This window comes from Silene latifolia, chromosome 9, assembly GCF_048544455.1.
Source record: "Silene latifolia isolate original U9 population chromosome 9, ASM4854445v1, whole genome shotgun sequence".
Classification (NCBI taxonomy): Eukaryota; Viridiplantae; Streptophyta; class Magnoliopsida; order Caryophyllales; family Caryophyllaceae; genus Silene; species Silene latifolia.
Genome location: NC_133534.1, coordinates 131,204,311 through 131,215,979, shown reverse-complemented (window position 1 = coordinate 131,215,979; position 11,669 = coordinate 131,204,311). Strand labels below are relative to the sequence as shown.

The following is an 11,669-nucleotide window of genomic DNA, read 5'->3' as shown; positions in this document are numbered from 1 at the left end:
GATGATTTTGAGTTTTCCTCAAGTCTAGCCATAGCTTGTTCAAACTTCAAGTTGATTGTATCGATATGGGAGCTTAGTTGGGCACCTAATTGAGTAACAGAGTCCACCTCATGCTTTCCTCCTCTAGTAGCCTTGCGAGGTCTACTATATTGTGAGTTATGGACCGCCATTTCCTCAATCTTGTTCCATGTTTGATTGTCATCAACTTCGGTGAACATTCCATTTGATCCCATATTGAGAATGTTCCTAGAATCTTCATATAAACCATTCCAAAATTGTTGCACCAAAAACCATTCGCTAAGTCCATGGTGAGGACATGAGCGACAAATTCCCTTGAACCGCTCCCAAGCTTCATACAAAGACTCTTCATCCCTTTGCTTAAAACCCGTAATTTGAGCTCTTAGCATGTTGGTCTTTTCCGGTGGGTAGAATTTTTTGTAGAAAGCTAGAGCCAACTTCTTCCAAGAATCTATTCCAAGGGTGGCCTTATCAAGGCCCTTCAACCATTGCTTTGCGGTGCTGATTAAGGAAAAAGGAAATAAGACCCATCTAATTTGGTCTTGAGTCACGCCCGTTTGAGAGATAGCATCACAATAATCGCAAAAGGTTTCCATATGAGAATGAGGGTCCTCACTAGGCATCCCCCCAAATTGGCTCCTCTCAACTAGTTGGATGAAGGCGGACTTGGCAATAAAATTTCCGGTGAGATGTTGTGGTGTAGGAGTACCATTTGGTAGATTCTCCTCGGTGGGTACGGAGTGTGACGAGAATTTTGGCATTGTAGGTGGATTTTGTGGGGTATTGTGTAATGGGTTTTCTTCTCCTTCTATTGCGAAAGGATTGGCAAACTCACTAGTGGGTTGAACAACTTCACCAACACCTCTCAAATTCCTCCTAACAAGTCTCCTATTGTTCGTCAAGGTTCTTTCGATTTCACGGTCAAAAGGTAACAAATCACTTTGTAACCTTCTAGACATGCAAAATATCAAACAACTCAAAAACAATTAGAACAAACCTTGAGGAGTTTTACTTCCTCAAGGTGAAGAAAGACACAACTAATAACAATAAAAAGAAATCTAAATCAAACAAACACCGTCCCCGGCAACGGCGCCATTTTTTATGCGATCCCGCTAAGTGTTCACAAATTAAGATGTGGTCGTTGGTCACGGTCGAATCAAAACACAATTTATAGCTTAACAAGCAACTCTACAATTAGTAAAGAGGCAAGTAAAGGTCGGATCCCAAGGGACGGGAGTTGAAATGAGATTTCTATTGTAACTAGCGGTGTCTAAGGGGTGTCACAAATTGGGTTGATGTAGAAGGTTACTAAACTAGAATAACAATGAAAATAAACAAGCAAGATGAATTAAAGGGGTGTAAACAATTGATTAAAGGCACTAGGGTGTCATGGGATCATAGGGGAATCATGGGATATGATCATACAAACATGTTCTCAAATTATAAGCAAGCAATTATTGTTGTGATGGATTGAGTTGGGTTATATCTTACAATCCTAGGAAAGTTTGGGTCCGGAGCCGAATCGATTAGATTGTACAACACCTACAAGTCGACTTAATCTTCCCTACTCAACAACATGCATGGTCTAATGAGACTCGAGTTGGGTTATGTCTTACAAGTCTCATTGAAAAGATAGGAGATGATAGTAAATGCAAGGATTCATAGGCTTAGCATTTCATCAAATATAACATGTGCATGAGTTGAGATCAAAACAAGCAAGCAAATAAAACATGAAAGCATATTAATTTAAGCATGAATCATTCCCCATGTTGGTTTCCCTAATCACCCATTAACCCTAGCTAAGAGACTACTCACTCATTATCATGTTGATCATGCTAGCAAGGTTGTCAATCATACCAACAATATGAAACATGATGAATAAATGAAAGTAATTAACAATAATTAAAAAGGGATTAAGAGATTATACCTACTAATGATTCCAATAATAAAGCAAGAATAATAGAAGTACTTGAATGCTAGATTGAGAGGTTGTCAATCTCCCAATAATAACCCAAATAATCTTCAATTACCCAAAATAAAGGATGAACAAAAGAGAGATTAAAGAACTAAAACTTGGATTAAAACTTGATTAATACTTGATTACAATATTGAAGAGAGATTTTGATTGATATTAACTACACTAATTATTGATAAGAAGAACATGCTCCTCTAATTAGCCTAATGTGGTATTTATAGTGAAAATTAGGGAGGATGCATTAGGGTTAACTAAGGGCTAAACTAGTAATTACACTTTTTAAGTTGAGCAAGGAGGACCCGGTATTTTTCGAGAGAAGGGCTTCTCTTTTCGTAGCTTGAAGAAGACAATCCGTCTTTGTGAAGAAATCCGGGCGGAATAAGGTCGGGACGGACGGATTTGGGCGGTGGAATCCGAGCGGATTTTGAGGAATCCGGATGGATTGTTGAGGGGGAATCCGAGCGGATTCGGCGCGGGGACGCTCGGATTGTGCGGGGGCCGGACGGGCGGATTGTTGACAATCCGCTCGGATTGTCGATCAAAGCATAGTAACTTCTTCTTTTCTTCCCTTTTCTTCATAAATTCCTTGGGGATTTCCTTGGGGACTCAAGGATCTTTCCTCAACATTGCTCTTCTACTATGATATGTACAAAGGCCTTCTAATCTTGTCTCTCCTTGATGCTTGGTCATTGAATTCGATCAATTTAGTCTCGTTTTGCCATGAAAATGCAAGATTCTTACTCCTTTCCTACCAAGGGATCAAAATCTCAAAGAATATGCAAAACAAAGAACTAAAGATAAGAAATGACCCAAATAAGCACTAAAAAGCATGGAAACAAGGCTAATTCGGGGGCTAAATATGCGCCAATTATGGTCACATCACATAGGTCTGGCGATCTTTGAAAAGTCTTTCACGAACCGACGATAGTACCCCGCCAAACCCAAGAAACTCCTGATCTCTGCCACATTCTTTGGTGCTTTCCACTTAGACAACGCCTCTATCTTGGTAGGATCCACAAATACACCCTCTTTAGAAATCACATGCCCCCGAAAGACAACTTCCTCTAGCCAGAACTCACACTTAGAAAACTTTGCATACAGCTGGTTGTCGCGCAGAGTTTGCAACAACAACCTCAAGTGCTCCTCATGCTCCTCCTTAGTTTTGGAATAGACTAAGATATCATTGATGAACACCACCACAAACTGATCCAAAAACTGACTGAAGACCCGGTTCATCAAATCCATGAACACTGCCGGTGCATTACACAACCCAAACGGCATCACCACATATTCATAGTGACCATACCTCGATCGAAACGTTTTTGGTATGTCTTCATCCCGAATCCTCGCTTGATGGTAACCTGATCTCAAATCAATATTTGAAAAGACCCCTGCCCCACTCAACTGGTCAAACAGATCATCTATCCTTGGCAAAGGATACTTGTTCTCCACTGTAACGCTGTTCAGCTCCCTGTAGTCGATACACAACCTCAAGCTCCCATCTTTCTTTTTCACAAACAGAGCATGTGCTACCCACGACGATACATTAGGTCTAATGTATCCCTTATCTATCAAATCATCCAACTATTTCTTCAGCTCTCCCAACTCTTTAGGACCCATGCGGTACGGGGCCTTAGAGATCGGTACTGTTCCTAGTTTCAATTCCACACTGAAATCTATATCCCTCTTCGGTGGCAAACCTGGTATCTCCTCTGGAAAAACATCTGGAAACTCTCCCACCACCGATATCTCATCAGCTGTCGGTGCAACCTTACTATGATCTTTCACATGGCATAGAATCAACGGATACCCCTTCCTCAGGTAAGACTCAAGGTCACTACTGCAATCACTTTGACTTTGAGTTTGAAAACAAGCCCACGATAAGACAAACTAAATCCCTTAGGAACTCTCAAAGAGACTTTCTTTTGATGACAATCTATTCTAGCCTTGTACTTACCCAACCAATCCATACCAACTATCATCTCAAAACCATCCATAGGAAATTCTAACAAATCCACTGGAAGATCAACCTGCCCAACTATCATAGATACACCCTTATACAACCTCCCACAAGACACTAACTCACCTGGCGGTATAAAAACCTCATCTTTTACAGATTCAAACTTTCTCAAACCCAAAAGCCTGGCATGACCCGACGATACAAAAGATTGTGACGCCCCCGAATCAAACAAAACAAAGGTAGAAATATCACTAACAAGAAAGGTACCAGTGATCACGTGTGCATCATTCTCAGCAGCTTACTTGTGCATCATGAATAACTTGCCACTGGTCTTTTGCCCACCTCCTTGAACTGTACTAGCTGAAGTAGATGGCTTGCCAGCTGAGCCCTGATTGTGGTTAGCAGCGGATTCTGATAAGCATTACCACCATTGCGGTTGGACCCACTGTTGTTGTTACCGTGCCCTCCTTGATTATTCCATGACCCAGCCGGTCGGTTGTTAGCATAGCTCTGAGTCGGACCCTGCGAAAAGCTCTCCTGCGATGGCTTCTGAAAACCTCTCCCCCCGGCACTAGTACACTCATGCCTCTTGTGGCCCATACCGCCACAGTTGAAACAAGAGATACTACAGCTGCTACTGCTACCACCACGACCACGCCCATAAGAAGCTCCACCACTAAAACACGATCCCGATGAGTAAGCCCATGCCTGGTTATGATTACCCCTCTTGTAGCTAGACTGACCACCACCTTTACTCTCAGCCTTTCTCTTTTCAGGATCTCTCTTCTTGTTCTCTTTGGCCATCTCGACCAATCTCTCAGCTCTCCCTGCCCTCTCATAAACTTCCTTAACATATGTAAGGACCCCAACCGGTAACTTCTCCATGATCTGATAAGTCAACCCCTTCTTAAACCGCAGTGCCAAGTTCTCCTGACTCAGCCCCATGTCCTCTGCATATCTCGATTTCTCATTAAACTTGTGGTAATACTCAGCCACAGTCATATCTGAAGTCATCTTAAAAGAATCAAACTCCTCCCTTAGCTTACTACGAACATGTTCTGGAACAAACTCTCTACGCATAGCTCTCTTAAACTCAACCCATGTTATAGCTGACTTACCCTGCTTCAGATAAAGATTTAGGGCACTCTCCCTTACCTTGTCCCACCACTCTCCTGCAGCATCTCTCAAGTAGAATGCAGCTTATTCCACTTTGAAGTCCTCGGTATAATGAACCACTCCCAAGATGTTCTCCATCTCCCTCTACCAATTGTCGAGCAAAATTGGCGCACCAGTACTCATATATTCCTGTGGATTGAAGCGAGATATCGTAGGTCTCATCTTGGCAAAGTCTACCCCGGCATCTTTGTCTTTCCTAAACCTCTTTAGGGCCTCGGTAAGCGCATCTTGATGCTCAAGCATCTTGGCAATATCATCCACACTCATCTCTTGCGCCCTAGCATACATGGTAGACCTGTTTGGCGGCATATCTTTGAGCTATAGGAGGAGAGATAAACCTAAGCACATAGCCTACATCTCAAAGCATATATGACCTGTACAGCACTTACTCGATCGAGTAACTATACCCACTCGATCGAGTAGAGGTCACTCGATCGAGATGCCCACTTACTCGATCGAGTACCTCAACTCCAAAACCTGACCAGAACGTACACAAAAACGCACTCGATCGAGTCACTTACGTACTCGATCGAGTAGCACCTACTCGATCGAGTACTCATCTTAGTCGATCGAGTTGCACAAAACAGCAGCTACTGCTCAAATTTGCAATAAACCCACTCGATCGAGCTGTGCCCAATCGATCGAGTCCACCCTACTCGATCGAGTCATGCTGACGTTTCTAGCTACCCGCATGCCTTAACTTAATAACTTTTCGCAAAAACAAAAATATACGTATATAACACCAACATCCCTATTCACATGTTACTATTATGCCACATTATAAATCATCTATCATGCAACATGATCATCCACAACATATTACCATATACATCTACTTCACCTTTTCCCACCACATTCTCTATTACACCACAATCATTCATCCAACATTTCCATATTACATACTCATCCAACATATTCAATTGAACATTAGTAAACACATAGCGATCCCATGACACCCCATAGTGACCGGTTCAAAGTTGTAGGGCGAGTTCACGACTTTAGGACATCTCCCAAGTCTTTGCATTAGCTCCTAACAACTCCTACGCGGGTTCATTTTAGTTTGACTCTCTAGGTTCATTAGATTCATTAGTTATAGGTTCCAAAATCGTCGCTCTGATACCACTTTGTAACACCCCCATACACTAATGTGGCTTACCAAGACCACTGATGTGTTCATTTTATAAATACTTTTACCCCTCATTTTAGCTCGGTTTTTATTGTATATCATACTTTAATTAATATATTTATGAGCTAATCTTGTGTTCTAGGTGTATTGTTTGTTTTTGTTATATTTTATAGGAATCTAAGCATTTAGAGGGTTTTTCCTATCACATTAGCAAGCACCAAGTTCACTAAGCTAAGTGGAAACAAGATGGACCAAGTATGACAATGGAAGGTGTGTTTTCAAGCCCAAGCAAGAGTGTATGAGACAATGCAAAATGATCCTACAAACAGCCCAATGAGAAGTCCAAATTCATGTGGAAAAGATCAAGCTTAGGATACTCTTTGGAAGCTCTTAAGTTGATAGATTAAGCATTTACCCGGGTGCATTAATTGACATTTATCACGAACTTTGGATTCCCTCAACATTTAATCGAGGAGTTTAGACAAAATGCCCGGAATGCTACGCCCCCGATCGGGGTTGACCCCCTCTTGTAATTTTACGTTATGCCCCTATTTTCTTATAAATAGGGGCCTTAATCCGTCATTAGGGATATCTTATCTTAAGCATTTCATACACTATTTCACTCTAGCCTCAAGCAAAACTCTCTCTAAGTTTTCATTTTAGTTTCAATATTGTTAAGCTTTTAGTTGATGTTGTTAAACATTTGGTTCTATGTTATTCAAGCATTTGGTTTTACTTTGTTCTTCTTTGCAATTCAAGTTCTAATTCCTTATTTCGGTAATTCTTATTCTTGTTTATTTAGTTTACATTTCTATTTACGTTTTCATAATTTCATCGATAGTACTTTCATTATACCACATAGTTTAATCTCATATTTTATGTTCCATCATTTAGTTTATATCATGTTTAGCACTTCATTCTACATAGTTTATAGTTTACAAATTAATTTGAGTAGCTAAATTCCCTTAGTCTAGGGGCTAGGAAAGCCATGCAAAATCAAATATGTAAAATGATAAATTAGGTTGATATAATATTGTCTAATTGTTTCTATCACATGTTTGCACCTCAACGTTTAATCTTTGGTTATTGGCCGTAATCGTAGATTAAGTTTGTTAATTCATTCTATAAGTCGAGAGGCACGGAATCGGATTAGACTAAGCATGTTTAGTAGGATGACCTAGTCATAAACAAGAGTTTCTCTAGGACCCGGTCTATGGTTGACACTAATGTCGTAAGGTGGATGTCTCTAAGCCTAAACAATTGACAATGTTGTTATTACCGAGTTTAACATGAACATATATTTACCTTTGCATGTGTGACCCGACTCCCTTAGACTCCCTTTATCATATAGTTTACATCTTCATAATTATTAATCATCAAACCAATCAACAAATCAAACCAAACGTAACCGACCATGATAAGAATCTATCCATAACATTTCATAAACACAATTCCCGTCTCCTTGTGTTCGACCCCTATTACTACATTAATTTGTGTCTAGGTTATTTATGTTTGCATAGGTATCCGATAGCCTATCAAATTTTGGCGTCGTTGCCAGGGAGCACTTGTTCCTTGAGACCGTTACTTATCATTTTCTAGAAATTATTGCCTTATGCCCAGGTCTTCTCATAGTGGAGATTTGCTTTCGCCGGATTCCGAGCCCGAGAAAACCTTTAGGAGAAGATGACGTTTTTGGAAACAAGTGAAAGAAGCCGCTTCTCCCGTACAAGTTTAAAGTGCTAGAAAGTCTTACCTAGACGATCTAAAAGCTCTTGAAGAATAGGAGGTTTCAAGTTCATCATCTCCACCACCACCATCTCCAACTAACCAGATGGTGAAACTTTCGGATCATTCAAAGCCCACCGCGGCCATACTTCCGGCCGGTATTACAACTACTCAAATTACCGCGCCGGACTTCGAGATCAAACCGGATTTTATTAGCCTTGTGGAGAGGAAGCAATTTCGGGGAAGTCCTTTGGAGGATCCCAATTTGCATGTGCAAAACTTTTGCTATTATTGCTCCATGATTCGACAAACGGGTGTCACTCAAGCCCAAATAAGGTAAATACTTTTCCCTTTCTCTTTGAAGGACAAGGCCAAGCTTTGGATCAATAGCCTTGACCGCACCGCTATGGGAATCACAAATTGGGAGACATTGGCTCTTGCGTTCTATCAAAAGTTTTTTCCACCGGAGAAAACTCAAACTTTGAGGAGTCAAATCACCGGATTCCGTCAATAAGATCTTGAGAGCTTATATGAGGGTTGGGAGAGGTACAAATTTTTGCAAAGACAATGCCCACATCATAGGTTGGATGATTGGTTCCTAGATATAACATTCTACAATGGATGTTGTGCCGAGTCCCGAAGGATTCTTGATTCCGCCAACAATGAGCGGTTTGAACAAATTGACACCGATATTGCTCATGCCACGATCGAATCTATGGCGATCCATGACGCACAATATGTCAATTCTCGAAGTGTGCCACTCAAAGGTAAAGAAGAATCCTCTGACAATCCCGTCTTGTTAGCTCAAATTGCCTTACTACAACAGCAATCGGTGGAACGAGATGCTAGGGATTCTCTTCAACAACTCAACGCCATGTCTTCTACGAGTCAAATCATTATTTGCGACGGTTGCGGAGGTGCAGGTCATTACACCGCTCATTGCCGAGCTACTATTGAGGAGGTAAATGCCTTTTAAGATTTTAGACAAAATTCATATCCACCGGGTACTTTTTCCAATACTTATAACCCGAATTCAAAATTCCATCCGAACTTGTCTTACACAAGAAACAATGTGCTTAACCCTCAACCCCCACCACAACAAAATGCCTATGTCCTTCAACAACAAAAGTATAATCCCCCACCGGGTTATCAAAACCAACAAAGGCCGCCTCAAAAAAACTACCAACAAAATCAAGGGCCACCACCTCAAAATGGCCAACAAAACAACCAAGGAGGAAGTAAACTTGAGGGATTGATAGTACAAATGCAAAGAGAATTGTTGGCTCAAATCCAAAAGAATGAGCAAGCTCACAATGCCGCAATAAAGATGTTGGAGCAACAAATGGCTCAACTAATCTCATCTAGCTCTTCATGGAAAACGGGTCAATTACCACCCCAAGGTGAGCAACCCCATACTACCCTTAATGATATCTCTTTAAGAAGTGGTACGAAATATGATGGACCGGCCATGCCCAAGGAAGATGAGGAGGTACTTGTTGAGTTGGAGATATCTCCTAATGGTAAGGAAAGTGAAGATATTCCAAAGAAGGTGGATGATCCACTTGTGGTTGATAAAATCAAGGATGTGAAAGATCATAGATCCATATTAGACTCTCTAATAAAATTAATTTATCTCATAAATTGTTATTTAGGTTATCTATGTAACATGCATGCTAATATGAAAGCATAAAAAGAGAGTATAAGGAAAAACAATTTCCTTACATTGAATTTGTGGTAAAAGGGCACAAACTAGTTCACCTTACTAGCTTGTTCTTGAGCTTAAACCAAATGGAAGATCCTCCTTGCAAATCTTCAATAAGAAGATCTCCTTCTTGTTGCACCCAAGAACTAACCCAATAATAATAACAAGTTTTGAACTAGAACTTGTTAATATTGTTCCCTTGATAAATATTAGTAATATCACTAACTAATCTTAGTAATATTATTAATGTATACTAGTGATGAATTATTATTGTAGAGAGATAGAGAAATAATGTTCACATGCAAAATATGTAGAGTGTGTTAGTGAGGTAGAGTGAAATGTGAACAATATATGGAGTGTATGGGAAGGGAAGTGGCGGGTGGAAGAGTGTGGAAGTGGACAATTTTTGTCTTATAATTTTATCTTACATCACATGCAAAATCTTGTATAAGATAAATTATAGTAGTATACAAAATAAGGTGAAATGATTATGTGAGTAATCATCCACTACTCTTATTTTACACGGTCCACTTGACCATTTACGGGTCCATGTTGGTTCTTATATTTGTCGCACAAATCCGTGTAATTTTTATTTTAAACATCGTATCATGTTTAAATACTTCCATAATTAATTCGTCCAATTCACTCCGTAAATATACGTGTACCACTACACATATTATTTACGTACTAATATTAATCACATTAATCAATTAGTACAATTTTAGTAAATTAACAGTTAATTAACTAAAACCCGTTTCCCAAAACTTATTATTTAATTATCGCATAATTAAATAATAACTGCCGCTCCTCGAGTTCGCAACTCGAAATCTCTCTAAAAATAATCGACTAACCTCTTAGTCTATAAATCAAGGGACTAAACAAATTGTATCTCATACAATTAATTAGTAATCAATTGGGGTTCGTTCCTTTAGGTGTGACCGCAAGGGATCAGTTGATCACCGCCGTCTCACGACAATAACGTCAAACTCTAGTCAACCAACCGTTATCGATTTACGTTAATCAACTGACGAGGATTAAATAATTAAATATCTGATGATATTCTATTAATGAGATTTATTATGTTAACGCACTATTGTGGAGGACACTAACTCCAACAATCTCCCACTTGTCCGACACAAGGTGTGCGCTACCAATTCTCTTATCCGTTTTAATCTCCCACTCAATGCAAGGTGTCTTTCAGGTCGCACTTGCACATGAACACATCGCGAGTGGTTTTCTCGATCGGGAGTGTGACTACCTGACCGGAAAAATCTCTCACAGATTACTTCTGAGCGTTGCCACGCATTTGTAGTCATTAACTCCTCGAGTGGCCTTGAGATATAGTTACCCAACGTGGGTGGACAATTCTGTATGCCCGGCCTATCTATCCTATTGCACTGTCTGACTCACCATGACCTAGTAAATGCCCTTTTGGCCTCCTTTCACGGCACGACCTAGGACAAAAACAAAAGTCACTCGGAAACTGTACCTGCTCAGATAATAGTCTCCAGTCAAAAGAATCGACTCATTAGAACATCTTAGAGATCCCCGCCACGACCAGGCGTCTATAATAGAACTTAGGGACTCTCTAAATGGTCACTGTCCGGCAAAGTGTCACACACTCTGCCTATGTAATCGACCAGTCATCACATATGACCTTATGGTGTTGAACAACCATCAATCGACTTACAATCTAGTCACTCCGAGACATCACCTCATTAAGTGACTAGGGACAAAATACAATGTTCATCTTATTCACTTGAATAGTGTTCAACATTGTCTCCACAACTTATTCAGATAAACAAGGTATTAAAATTTAGTCACACTAAATAAAAGATTCATAAAAGAAATGAATGCGAAAACAATGAATGTGATTATCATATATATAATAAAAGATACACTATCCAATTATTACACATCCATAATCTAAAGAAAATCTTGTACTCGTCTCAATCCCATAGCGACGACATGACCATCATGCTTAGCC

At 40.1% G+C, this 11,669-nt stretch overlaps 2 non-coding genes across 2 annotated transcripts; one reads left to right on the top strand and one right to left on the bottom strand.

The window, feature by feature from the left end:
- Positions 1–300: 300 nt before the first annotated feature.
- On the top strand, positions 301–407 carry LOC141602937 (small nucleolar RNA R71). The gene has a single exon (XR_012524840.1). It is a non-coding gene; the product is annotated as a small nucleolar RNA R71 (small nucleolar RNA).
- An 8,050-nt stretch (positions 408–8,457) lies between these two features.
- Positions 8,458–8,565, bottom strand: LOC141603356 (small nucleolar RNA R71). Its single transcript, XR_012525237.1, has one exon. It is a non-coding gene; the product is annotated as a small nucleolar RNA R71 (small nucleolar RNA).
- Positions 8,566–11,669: the final 3,104 nt, after the last annotated feature.